The 12,610-nt window shown below is 38.1% G+C and overlaps 1 pseudogene; it reads left to right on the forward strand.

Annotated features, from left to right (window-relative positions):
• Positions 1–745: 745 nt before the first annotated feature.
• LOC120033421 lies at positions 746–5,451 on the forward strand (annotated as a pseudogene).
• The last annotated feature ends 7,159 nt before the right edge of the window (positions 5,452–12,610 follow it).

Here is a 12,610-nt window from a genome sequence, read left to right on the forward strand (position 1 = left end):
TGGGTCTGAGAGAAAGTTTTGGTCCATTTATACAGAATGGCTGCATCTGAAATGGCACACTAATCCTTATGTAGTTCCCTGGGTCCTGGTCAAATGTATTGCATGTGCAGTTGAAGTCAGAAGTTTACATACACTTAGGTTGGAGTCATTAAAACCTGTTTTTCAACCACTCCACAAATTTCTTGTTAACAAACTTTTTTGGCAAGTCGGTCAGGACATCGGCTTTGTGCATGACACAAGTAATTTTCCCAACAATTGTTTACAGATTATTTCACTTATCATTCACTGTATCACAATTCCAGTGGGTCAGAAGTTTACATACACTAAGTTGACTGTGCCTTTAAACAGCTTGGAAAACTCTTTTTTGCCAAGACCTCAAAAAAGTATTGTAGACCTCCGCAAGTCTGATTCATCCTTTGGAGCAATTTCCAAATGCCTGAAGGTACCACATTCATCTGTACAAACAATAGTATGCAAGTATAAACACCATGGGACCACGCAGCCGTCATACCGCTCAGGAAGGAGACGCGTTCTGTGTCCTAGAGATGAACGTACTTTGGAACTGAAAAAGTGTGTGCGAGCAACCAAATACTAATTGAGTGTTTGTAACCTTCTGACCCACTGGGAATGTGATGAAAGAAATAAAATATGAAATAAATCATTCTATACTATTATTCTGACATTTCACATAAAAATAAAGTGTTGATCTTAACTGACCTAAGACAGGGAATTGTTAGTAGAATTAAGTGTCAGGAATTGTGAAAAACTGAGTTTAAATGTATTTGGCTGAGGTGTATGTAAACTTCCGACTTCAACTGTATATAGTGAATAGGTGCCACTTCCGACACACCCTGTGAATCTTGCCTAGCTGCCAGGTTCGCGCCCGGGTATGGGCGAGGGGACGGACGCAAAGTTAAACTGTTACACCAGCTGTCACTAGCTGTCATTTTTCAATTAGTTATGCCATAGTTGATGACACTTCTGACACTCCTTGAAGCATTGTTTTCCAATAACATTAAAATGACCCTGCCCACTTTCAAGATTTAGTAATATTTCCTGATTTAAAAAAAGTTTAATGATGAAATATGAATGTTGTCATTAACTATAAACATGTTTAAATATATAATCTACCTGCCACATGGTACTAGAGGTATAAAAACAGCAGTATTTAGTTCCAGTCCAGCAAAACGAACATGATCAGAGAGATTTCTATAACTGTTAGAAATATAACTGTTTGTACAGTCTACTTATAAACCTTATCCCTATTCTGTAATGTAAAGGGTAACAATTGTAGACGTTTCATTAGTTTCGTTCCAAGAGTATTTGGAGTTCATATTCCCTACATGTGATACGCGTAACCTTAACCAAATTGTTTTTTGTGTTGCGCGTAATTCTACTTGCGCAGCTCCAATATCTTCGCATCTCAACATCCAACGCCCAATAATATGGATAGCGACTACCACAGCTCAGACAGGTCTGAACTCGCTACCCAGTACCACCCTATGCTCTCCTCAAGTGAAGGGCTGAACTGAAAAGAGGAACCTAACACGTTCTAATAAAGAAACCACAGGGATGACAAATCCGTCAGACGCAGACGACTTTATCGACTCGGAGGACTCATTTGGTGACGGCGACAAGGGAAGCAGTAGGCATTCTGCTCAAGAGACCGTCTGTGACAATCGTCATAACTTCCATGGATCTACAGAGGGACCGTATCCCTCGTCTCAGCCCAGCCCCAGCCAAGCTCAGTCCGCGTCTGCTACCTCGCCTGGTACCATGTTCCCACACCGGACACTGCACGGAGCCACCTACCCGGCCCTCGCCATCACCAGTTCGGGTCACTACATGGCACACCATCCTGTGGTCACGCAAGGCTCATATAATAGCCTCTTGACCACTACGTCACCTCAAGGCTTCCCAGCGCCCGGATATTTTTACGCCCAGCCATACGGGCATGGCCACCAAGGAGGTGCTTTCCACAAGAGCTCAGCAATGCAAACCGGGATGGTTTTTGGTAAAGCGCAAGTTTATCTCTGCAATAGGGCTCTGTGGCTCACGTTTCACAGGCACCAAACAGAGATGATCATCACTAAACAGGGGCGGTGAGTATTGACCCGTTCACTTTCTCGCTTGCCTTGCATAAGGTTAGCTAATGTCAACATAGTGGGCAAACTGCCGTACTTATTTGGACGAAGTAAGATTGATATCTTTATTGAAAACGCCTGGGGTTTATTAACAAATAAACAGCAATAGTCCAAATTAGAATGAATTTCGTTGTCTTATTAAGTAAAGTTTTAGCGGGCTTTAGGAATTTGTAAATGAAATAAAACTCACTCTTTTTTATTCTTACAGACGAATGTTTCCCTTCCTGAGCTTTAATATATCTGGACTTGATCCGACGGCAAATTACAATATTTTTGTGGACGTCAGTCTCGCGGACCCTAATCACTGGCGGTTCCAAGGAGGACAGTGGGTACCCTGCGGCAAAGCTGAGTCAAATGGGACAGGCAAGTGATTTTACTTTTCTTGTCCCCCTTCTATTCTCTCCAAGTGAGGTTTTCTGACAAAGAAAGTGAGTAATGTCTTCAATAATTAATTTATAGGGAACAAGGCCTATATGCATCCAGACTCTCCGAACACCGGCGCGCACTGGATGCGTCAAGAAATTTCTTTTGGAAAACTGAAGTTGGCAAATAATAAAGGGGCATTGGAAAGTGCAGGGCAGGTACGTTTAATATAATCCTAATTTCGTACAGTCTCATATATATATACGGTGAAAGAGGTCTTGAAAATATGCTATATTCAAGTCTAGAGACGTTTCATTGAGAGATTTTCTATACAAAATTAGTTTTTATGTATTTATCAACCATATTGTATGAAATAATTCAGAGTGTATTTGTCTTTAGTGTAAAAAAAAAAAAAAAATCTTCAAATTGTGCATTGTCTCTAGAGATGATCACAGATGCCCCAATTAACACCTGTTTTTCATGTCCTCTGTTCAGATGGTTGTCGTTCAGTCCCTCCATAGGTACCAACCCCGTCTTAATGTGGTCGAGGTGCACGAGGATGGGGCCGAGAACGCAAGTCAACCCAGACAGTCATTTACGTTCCCCGAGACGCAATTCGTTGCAGTCACAGCATACCAGAACACAGACGTAAAGAAATTTGTTCTTTCAAATATTGATTCATTTTTTAAATTGGGGCTAGGCAAATATTTTCCTATTGGGGTAAAAGTGGTTCACAAATTTACATTAGACTAGGCTAGGCCTTTTTAATGTTTTTATTTTCTTCTTTCAGATAACACAGCTGAAAATAGACCACAATCCTTTCGCAAAAGGTTTTCGGGACAATTATGACAAGTAAGTAAAAATATATTAGCCTAGCCATTGTTTTGTTTTCTAATATCCTTACATATTTAAATATTATTCTATTGAAATTATTAGAATCACAAATTGTGACTAAAATATGAACACATTTAATGTGGTTTGTTCCGAAATTAGACTATGCTTTACGCACGACTTTTCCCCATTTATTGGTGACGTTGCCGTCACTCCTAAAACAACCATATGTTTTTTTAATGATTTCTTCAATACCAGCTTTAAAGGTAAGGACTACATTATGATGTAAACGGGCTTGAAATGCATTACGGATTTGGATACGTGCATATTTTTGTCCAATTGGAAATGTATGCGTTTGTGTGTCAGAATTCCTGTGGACAGACAAGTTAAAAAATGTTGCCAATATTCTCTTCAAATATTTAGTGTTTTAAATATAATGTAAGGAACTATTGGAGATTAATTAGGCTTAATGGTGTAAGTCGTCCGCTAATTTTTTTTTAAATAATTGCATGCCATTGTTACTTCACCCTTGTGGAAGAGTTTTATTTGAGGTCTTTCTCATTTGTATTATTTTCCAATTTCCTAATTGATTGTTTTGGATGTCTCTAGAATCTACACAGGCTACGATAGTGACCGGTTGACGCCATCGCCGAGTGACTCGACCTACGCCCAGTTTGTGCCCGGTGCCAGATATGCACTTGCTAATTCTTTCCTTCAGCACCAATTCGTCAGCACGTATGCCAAATCCTGTTTCCGCCCTAGCGCAGGAGCTACGTCTGGACTAGACTATAACGTCCCCTTAACTAACAGCATGCTGTCACCGCAAACCAGCGAGGAGGACACGATGGCGGCATCCCCGAGATGGTTTGTGACACCGAACAACAACAGACTGGACTATGCCTCCCGCACAAATGACGCGACTGGAAACACGGCAACTTTGCTGTCATATGCAACAGCTGGAAAGGCCCTACAGCTGTCCGCAACGGACAGTTCGGGTAGAGCCCTTACTTATTACGCAGAACCAACGGATTTTGCGCCTACCTCACCCCAGTATTGCGGTGCGTCTAGCCCGGCTCTGTCCTGCTGGACTAATGGACACGCTATTGGTACTGCGGACTTTGACGAGGTCCTCTCACTTTCAAAGGAGAGTTTGCCAACGAGTGTCTCTGAAGACGCAAAACCACAAGATATCTCGGAGTCTAGTTGGATAGAGACATCATAAACTGAATTGAAGAGATATCCCATCCTAGGTTATTGGCACCAGTCTAAATAGTCATGTGGAAATCGTTCATTCGTTTTTTCATTAGACTGCATTTTTGGATTAGCCTAGAGTGGGCTATGGATATGACTGAAGTATTAAAATGTTAACGACAAAATAGTCTATTTAAGCTATAATAATGTATATATTTAACATTAGCTGTAGTCCTACTCTAGATGTTTTAATTGAATCCTCTTTTCTAATTTGACTGATTTGATTGGTTGATTTTTGATTTGTTGAATACATTTCTGGAAAGTGTTCATGTCTTAGCCTGCGTTGAGTTTCCTTGGCATTATGTTTTATTGTGCTAGCTTTAGTAGCCTATATAGGATCCACAATGTCTTTACTAGCGCAAAAAAACAAGGTTCTGAGTTATAACAACTGTACTAAAAGTAAGTAGCCCAATGCTTCAAAACACAATGGACATATTCATAAATCATCGCCCAACGCAAAAAAAGGTGAAGAGGGAATTTGTTGTAGTCTTTGATAGGATGTACACTAATTAATTATCTAAAAATGAAGTAAAAATATAAATTCGATTAAAAGCAGATGGAGAAGTTGCAATTCCTTTTCTCTTTAAACGTGTTTATACCAGGTATGATGGTTTATCAGTGTTGTTGCTGCTTTGCTTGCAGATGCGTGAACAATGGAGCAAACTGAAGATGAAAGATATTCATAAGAGGACCACAATGGACATAAGTAATCTGAACTTGTTTTTTAATCCTTGATAATGTTTAATGTGTGTATTGTTGTACTCACATAGCTGATTCAACATCTGTATTTAACATTTGTCAAATAACTTTCATTTATTCGGCGACTATTGACGTTTTCTTTAAAAAATAAAATATTTTTGTGTTAAAGTAACTGCCCAGTGTTTCCAGATTTCTATGAAATATGACCTATAATTTACAATATGAGTAAAATACTTTTCCTACCAAAAGATGATCATTAAATATGTTGAAAATAAGCTTTTCGGTGTTTGAATGCTTTGGGCGTACCCCAATAACAATGATGTGGGCATATTGCTGGGGGTGTATACAGGGCATTAAAAATATTAATCACAAGTCAACCGCTGATTGGCCAACACAGCCAATGAGCCAACCTCACTTCACATTATATGTTGAAATAGTAAGCATTTTTGAGATGGGGTTTTTCTCAAATGTATGCGTTGGCGTCAAATACGAGTATAGGACGAGTCAACAACATTATTTGAGTATGAGCTAACAAACAATGAACTTTTAAGTGATATTTTCACTGGACAGTTACTTATACCGTCATTGAGGTATTTACAGAAAATTAATCTCCGTTAAACCAGAACAAAAATCTTGCGCAATTTGCTCAGCTGTGTTTACATATTTACATATAACGTAAATTATTTGCAAAGAGCTTCCTATTGGTTGTTTATGATACTTTCCAAGTGGAAAACTCGGCCAAATTGGAAGTTTCCGAGTTGTCTTTCTATGAGAGATTAACACAAAGTACTAGTCGTGGCCCAATCCCAAACCAGGGACTGTTTACAAGGCAGGTTTGGATAACTAATCTGGCAGGTTAGGATAATTAACGTGGCAGGTTGTAATTAACATAACAGGCTAGGAAAATGAGGTTACGGTTAGGAAAATAGTTAGGTATAGGCTTAAAAACATTTTAAGGATTCGCCCCTTTTTTTCAATCTTCGCCTAAAATGACATACCCAAATCTAACTGCCTGTAGCTCAGACCCTGAAACAAGGATATGAATATTATTGATACAATTTGAAAGGAAACACTGACGTTTGTGGAAATGTGAAAGGGATGTAGGAGAATATAACACATTAGATCTGGTAAAAGATAATACAAAGAAAAAAAAAACTTCATCTTTGAAAAGCAAGAAAAAGGGCATAATGAACTATTCTAGCCCAAGCGCAATTTAGATTTTGGCCACTAGATGACAGCACTGTATGTGCAAAGTTTTGAGTGATCCAGTGAAATCTTGCAAATCTATTCAGAAGGTTGTATCAATACTACCCAAATGTGCCTAATTGGTTTATTCATACATTTTCAAGTTCATAATTGTGCACTCTCCTCAAACAATAAGATCAAGAAAGCACGAAATGAGGGAAAGGCTGCTTACTTCGTCAGAAGACGAGGCTTCATCAACGGTTCAGAAATCCATATTCCTCCCTAAAATCTCACCAGAAGAAACAGATTGATGGTTTCAGCCATGGTATTCTCATTTTCCTTGTATTGTTTAACTTTACCTAACAAGCATCAGGTGACTATTTTTCGGAATACTCAGGTACTTCAATTTATTAGTTTGTTCTTGTATGACCAGAAGGCCTATTATGTTTACAAACTTACGAAGAAGCTGTATTAATTGTTTATGTATACAGTAACTAAGATACTGTTTTAAATGGCATACAGGTCTGCTCTGACTTCACACGGTTATTGTTCTATTTAGTTATTATTTCAAAGTGATAAAGGTCTTAGGAACATGTATATGTAAAACATTTTTTATTCAATTATTTTCATGATCAGTTTTCATATGCACTTAAAATAGTTGGTACCCTTTTATTTAAATTATTATTTTGCATTTTATTTCTCAGAATAGTTCCTGATTACACTAAAGAGGGTTTTTAATCTCTCTTACTACAAGAACCCTTGGTTTGGTCTTGAACATAATTTTCATTTGAGTTGAATTTCAAAAGCCGGATAACATCTAGCTCAAAGTTGATGGAATAAGCTATTTTCACTTTAAGTTGACTTAAATGGTGCAGATCTCGGTTCCTTATCGTTTACGTTCACTGCTCCCATGTTTTTGACTCATCCTACTACAGTTTATACTTTTATATAATCTTTGTTGTTTTGTCTTTGTCTATAGTTTCTTAATGCTATGGGGTTACGAAACAATGTGAAGCGCAAGGCCTTATTTTTATTTGCTAAACAATCTCGAACAGATTTTTGCTTTTTTCACGAGTCTCACTCAATTTCGGCTGATGCCAACTTCTGGAGATCACAGTGGGGCAACGATATTTAGCTTTCCCATGGATCTGAATGCTCCGCTGGCGTCACTACAATGAAAAATACCTTTGGTGGTAATATTCTACACTCGGAATGTGACCCCTTTGGTCACTTTATTTGTCTTGTGATCAGTTACAATGAGATTACGCTCATTACTGTAAACTTCTACAGGTACAACACCAAACATGAGAATGATAAGTTTCTTGAATTTATAGAGAAACGTATACTTCATTGGTTATCTACATTTCTTGAATTCGTTATTATTGATAGGAGGGGACTTTAACATTACTATAGATAATTCAACTGATAGATGGCCCCCAGGTAGACCAACCAATCAGAATTTGGGTTTAATACTTTTTATGTTAATGTTTGATCTTACTGATATATGGAGAGAGAGGTTTCCGGCCGACAGATCATTCACTTGGAGTAACAAAACAGATTCCAGACAATCCAGAATAGATTTTTGGCTTATATCCAAATGTATTGATAGTGAGTGTTACTACAAATATTTGTACTACTCCCCTCACAGACCATAGGGCCATTTACATTGATATCAAAAATATTTACCCCTGATACTAACCTTGGTAGAGCATCCTACTGGAAGCTAAATAGCTCATTATTAAATAATGATATAGTTAAGTTTGAGGTTAAAGATCTGCTTTCACACTTTTGGGAAAGGGCTTGTGAAGAAAAACCTTATTGCAAGAACTGGGAGCTCTTTAAATTTGAGGTGTCCAAATACCTTAGAAAATATGGTAGTAATCTTGCTAAGACCAGAAGAGCTGAGGAGGAAAAGGTGATCATTAAGATAACTTCCCTTTCTCAGAGGTCCCCAGCCGGCCTCTCGGGGGAGGAGAAGATGGAACTAATTGAGTTACAAAATAAACTGGATAATATATATACATTAAAAGCAGGAGCCTTTATTAGATCTAGGAAAAAATGGATTGAGGAGGGAGAACAGAATTCATCCTATTTCTTTAGACTTGAGAAATTTCACTCTAAAAATAACACTATCCATAAGTTAAACATTGATGGTGTTATTACAGATGACCAAAAATGAATCGCTAAATACTGTAGCAATTTTTACAGAAAATTGTATAGCTCTACGTACTGTCAGGAATCCACAGATATGTTTTTTTGACTCACTGAATAATGTTCACTCTATCAGTGATATAGAATCTAAACAGTGTGAAAGTTGAAGAGATTATAGAGTCTATCAAACATCTAAAGAACAATAAATCACCAGGTGTTGATGGAATTACATCAGAATTTTAAAATTATTTTCTGAACAAGTAGCTCCCTTCCTATTTGAAGTATTTTTAGAGAGTATTAAAAACAATGTTCTCCCTCCTACAATGAGTTAGGGGTTAATAACACTGATACCTAAGCCTAAAAAATAAGTGCTGCTCATCGATAACTGGCGTCCAATTTGTCTTCTTAATAATGACTATAAGATATTAGCCTTACAAGATAATTAAAGAAGTCCTGGATGCAATCATTGATGAAACACAGTCTGGCTTCATGAGGAACAGACATATTTCTAACATGTCAGACTAGTATTAGACATACTTGACTACTCAGACCTAATAACCGAGGATAGCTTCATATTATTTTTAGATTTTTATAAAGCATTTGATACAGTAGAGCATCAGTTTCTCTTCCACTCCCTTGAGAGACTTGGCTTTGGGGATTTTTTCTGTAAGGCTATTAAGACTCTATATACAAATGGTAACAGCTCTATCAAATTGAAATATGGCACCTCACCTAGATTTGAGTTAAAGAGAGGAATTAGGCAAGGTTGTCCTATCTGTCCGTACCTGTTTTTATTAATCACCCAACTTCTTACAAATTCTTTAAATAATAGTCCTGTACAAGGTATTTCCATAGCTGGTAAAGAAATTATTATAAGCCAGCTGGCTGACGTTACTACACTTTTTCTGAAAGACGCTAACCAAATTCCCATATCGATCAATGTGATACAATCCATTTCCAAAGCGTCTGGTCTATATCTTAACATTGATAAATGTGAACTCGGCTGTCAAAGATTGTGTGACACCTTCAAATTATGGTATTCCAATAAAAGAAGAACTTACATATTTAGGCATAACCATTACAAAGGATCTGAAGTCTAGAGGCTTACTCTTATTAAAAAAAAACAGAAGAAGCTAAATTAATGGCTACAGAGGGACTTATCTTTATCTTATCTTATCTCTAATAACCAAGGCTGAAAGGTATCTCTAGACTAACATATGGCGCTCTATCTTTATATCTGATCAAATAATGTATATGTTGAAAGATAATGATTAAATAATTCCACTCTGAAACCTTATAGTTGTATGAAATTGATTAGAATCATAAAATGATAATCTGATGATGTGTGTAGTTTTAGTCAGAATTAGATTAAACAATGTATCTGTATAGTGGAAAAACACAGATTGTCTGAGCAAGGCGTAGCTTAGGATTTGAACTTGTATGTGTGTGCCGAAGGAAAAAAAACGAGAACAATTCAACTGTGTTTGGACCGACCTGGCAAGGCCTCTGAGAAACTTATGATAGCATAGGTAGTACTTCTCAAGGTTTCCCTAATCTCGGGGAATGGAACTGTCGGCTGGGTAGTGATACACAGTGGTGAGAACTATGGAGAAGGATAAAACTCACCTGTTTGTGTGTATGTATGTGCGTAGGATACCTACTGTTTGTGTGGAAGTATGTGCGCAGCTATAAAATGGATGTCTTTGTATAATGGACTTCAGAGCATTCTCGTGAATAAACTGTACTATCTTTTTGCATAAGCTGAGTTGTTGACTAATTATTATTAAACCCATGGTCTTACAGATCTCGGGGATTGGTCAAAGCTATTGATTGTCAATTATTATCATTGGGATTGAAAATTCTCGTGACAATATCTTGACAGTAAAATAAGCAAGGAAATAGACCAGATGCTTTTCAACATTCTGTGGAGAAACCGTACCCATTACATTACGAAAACTGTTGTAATGAACACTTATGAGAATGGTGGGCTGAATTTTCTGGACTTTACTACCTTAAATAATACTTTTAAGATCAATTGGATAAAACAATTCCTAAGAAGACCCACTTCTATGTGGTCTTCCAGTGAAACTTTCTGCTTTTCATCGGCAGGTTTTCTTGTAATGGTCCTTAATTTATAAGCATAATTTTTATGCTTATAAAGGTATATATGCTAATAGCTAGCTAGCTAATAAATGTACCGAGTAAGCGCAAACGTAGCTAGCTAATACAGCCTGACAATACCAGTGATGATGTAGACCTAAATCAGTATGTTGTTTGTGCAACAGTATCTTCTAAATCAAAGAGGAATATGCAAAGCCAGAATATGTTAGCTACATGAAGTAGCTAAGAGAAAACATGCAATGTAGCCAAAATTTATAGGGTCCCCTAGGAAACACTTATCAAAACTTTTATTCTTACGCTGTCACAATAACTCCTCTGGCATTTTAATTCGTTGTCATCTCAAACAACCCTGTATTCAAAGTACCCACTATTATATTCTAACTATAGAATTAGAATAGTCATTCTATTTCCATGATTCCAACAGTTTTGCTCTAAATCCTAGATTATTTGCCCATATCATGCAGCCCTACGTGGCTGTGTGTAAATTACTTTGAAGAACTGAAATGGCTCAAGGTGGATACAGGAGTCACTCCGATTAAGTTGGGGTTTACCCACAAAATTGTCCATAACTCTGTCTCTAAATATCTAGGGTTGGACTAATATGCACGTTAAGCACTTTGACATGCAAACACACCCCAGCCTTACTCGGACATTTTAAGACCTTTGCACTATCCTGCTGAATGTTTTTGTAAATATTCTGTAAATATCCGTAGCTTTTTTCCGTTGTTGTGTTTCACATTTTAATATGTGATCTTGTCATATGAACTATGACTGCTGCGAAATGGAATTGCCTCTCGAGGACATTAAAGTTGTCTGAATCTGTAATTATTTCAGCCGTATAAATGACACATCAGTACTTCACCAGAAGGAGCTCTGCTAACTTTGATCCCTGCAGATTTAAGCGCCCCACGGGGAAAAACGAATGTGTGTATTTTGCTGCAGTTCTGTGGAACAGTTTACCAAGCTACATAAAATCTCATCAGAGAACAGCTTTAAGGTGTCACAAACAAACCAAAAATATTTGAGAAACACCCTGGCGGTTTGATTAGGGGTATTCTCCCACGAGGTGACTCGTAAACGGGCTCCTCTGTGCTGTAGATGTCGTTGTTGTAAATTGATTGCTGTAAATTGCTTGTGTTGCTTTTAATTGCATTGAGTGCATGTGAAGTGTTGGTCTTTCCCACCTGTCATCTTGCTGAAAAATGAGGAACACATTGGAAATCAAATCAAATCAAATTTATTTATATAGCCTTTCGTACATCAGCTGATATCTCAAAGTGCTGTACAGAAACCCAGCCTAAAACCCCAAACAGCAAGCAATGCAGGTGTAGAAGCACGGTGGCTAGGAAAAACTCCCTAGAAAGGCCAAAACCTAGGAAGAAACCTAGAGAGGAACCAGGCTATGAGGGGTGGCCAGTCCTCTTCTGGCTGTGCCGGGTGGAGATTATAACAGAACATGGCCAAGATGTTCAAATGTTCATAAATGACCAGCATGGTCAAATAATAATAATCACAGTAGTTGTCGAGGGTGCAGCACCTCAGGAGTAAATGTCAGTTGGCTTTTCATAGCCGATCATTAAGAGTATCTCTACCGCTCCTGCGGTCTCTAGAGAGTTGAAAACAGCAGGTCTGGGACAGGTAGCACGTCCGGTGAACAGGTCAGGGTTCCATAGCCGCAGGCAGAACAGTTGGCCAGGTGGACTGGGGACAGGTGGACTGGGGACAGCAAGGAGTCATCATGTCAGGTCGTCCTGAGGCATGGTCCTAGGGCTCAGGTCCTCCGAGAGAGAGAAAGAAAGAGAGAAAGAGAGAATTAGAGAGAGCATACTTAAATTCACACAGGACACCGGATAAGACAGGACAAG

The sequence above is a fragment of the Salvelinus namaycush genome, chromosome 40 (assembly GCF_016432855.1).
Source record: "Salvelinus namaycush isolate Seneca chromosome 40, SaNama_1.0, whole genome shotgun sequence".
NCBI classification, from domain to species: Eukaryota; Metazoa; Chordata; class Actinopteri; order Salmoniformes; family Salmonidae; genus Salvelinus; species Salvelinus namaycush.